The sequence below is a fragment of the Neovison vison genome, chromosome 4, assembly GCF_020171115.1.
Source record: "Neovison vison isolate M4711 chromosome 4, ASM_NN_V1, whole genome shotgun sequence".
NCBI classification, from domain to species: Eukaryota; Metazoa; Chordata; class Mammalia; order Carnivora; family Mustelidae; genus Neogale; species Neogale vison.
The window spans coordinates 13,673,708-13,675,703 of NC_058094.1; the positions used below are offsets into that span (position 1 = coordinate 13,673,708).

Consider the following 1,996-nt stretch of genomic DNA (forward strand, 5'->3'; position numbering starts at 1 on the left):
TGTTAACAAACCAGTCTCTGAACCTTGGATATATGTTCAATGTCTCTAAGCCTTGTTTCTCAACCATAAAATGAAGATCATATTAAGTCAACTTCACAGGTTTTCTGGTAGGTTTGCAGGTTATAGAGATAAAGATGTTAGTACCATGTCTGGCACAAAGTAAGTGTTCAAAAAATGGACTCACTTCTGTTCTATTACAACTCTCTCTTTCCCCACTTCTCAAATGTAAGTTTAAGTCAGGATATGAAAATCACACACACACACACACACACACACACACACACACACACACACACAGTGGTTCCCAAGCCCATTCTGTTTCTACCATGCCATACTGTTAGCATCTGCATGGGAGCCATTAACCTCTACACTGTGGATATAGTTTCTTTTTTTTTTCCCCTCAAATTTCAGATATTTATTATTCAGTGTAAACCCCAACACAATACACCACCATGATTTTGTGCATTTAGGGGGGAAATATTTCCTGCATAAGTGATAAATTGTGCAGACGGCTTCTGTAAGACCTTCATTCTAAGCAGCTTTAGAGTGAAACATTTCATTTAGAAGTCTGGACCTTCTGGGCGCCTGGGTGGCTCAGTGGGTTAAGCCGCTGCCTTCGGCTCGGGTTGTGATCTCAGGGTCCTGGGATCGAGTCCCGCATCGGGCTCCCTGCTCGGCGGGGAGCCTGCTCCCCCCCACCTCTCTCTCTACCTGCCTCTCTGTCTACTGTGATCTCTCTCTGTCAAATAAATAAATAAAATCTTTAAAAAAAAAAAAAAGAAGTCTGGACCTTCTTTCTTCAGTTTGCTGTAATCTACATTCACTGAGTAGAACTTGATTGGTGATTGAGACTCCGTTTGTTCCAGGTTTCTGGGTTATTCTTTCTATCCCAACTCACATCTGGATTGAACAACACCAGGTGCAAGAACCTCTCTGGTCCAGTACTACCTGCCCCAATAAATATGAAGAGGGGAACCAAGTGCGGATGCTTCTTGGCCTGACCGATGATCTGGCATAACATGGTTGCAGCAGAGGAGGCCTGTCTAGGAGAAGAAAGAACTCAATAAGAAGTCCTGGCACTTAGTAATCCTTACCTGGAATATAGTTTCTTGTGACAAAAATTAGATTCCAGAATTGAGATACAAGTTGGAAAGGGAACTTAAATGTTCCCCAGTCCTGCCTAAATTCTCAAACTTATTGGCCACTCTCGAATGTTTCTAGTAAGAGAAACACAGGGTTAGTTCTAGATGCTTCCACTTATGACCTCGACAGCCCTGAGCTCCCTTTTCTAAAAGAGTGATATGCTCTCTTTCAACTTTGTTGTGAAGTTTAAGTCTGATGATGTGTGTAACTTAATTCAATAAACAGTAGTTATTACTCTCATCATGTTATAGTTAGCTTCATTTAAGGTCTAAAATATTTTAAATACCATCTGGAAAAATTATGTGCATTTGGGGGCAAGGGTAGGTGTACTACCTTTTTCTACAAACTGTAAAATGTGCTTGCCAATTTACATAGATTATTTCAATTTATTCCTCAAAAAAAAAAATAGAGTGAGACCTATATTCTTATTCCCATTTAGCAGATAAAGAAATAGGAGGTGAGTTGGTTGACCTAAGCTTCATGGTACCTAGACTTGACCCTGGGAAGCCGACACAATGCTCTCTGCTTTGTTGACTATATTAGAACAAGGGCAGTGTGGACTCAGATGAGTTGAATTCTTTGACCTGCTGACTGCTCATTTGATTACATAATACAAATAAGAATTAATAATCCATGGAATCAAGGGTTGTGTTTAGTTTAGTACAATAATAATATCAGGGGGTACTACAGGCCAGGCACAGGCAGGGCTAGATAGGGGGGCAAAAACATTAAAGAGGGTTCTATGGGAATGTAGAGGTAGAGGAGAAGCACAAAACTCACTATAATGTTTTATTTTTGTCTCCAGATAATGACAGAGAGACAGCCCTTTTGAACTAGATGATGGATGGAAAGC

At 40.5% G+C, this 1,996-nt stretch overlaps 1 pseudogene; it reads right to left on the reverse strand.

Annotated features, from left to right (window-relative positions):
• Positions 1-519: 519 nt before the first annotated feature.
• Positions 520-1,021, reverse strand: LOC122905514 (annotated as a pseudogene).
• Positions 1,022-1,996: the final 975 nt, after the last annotated feature.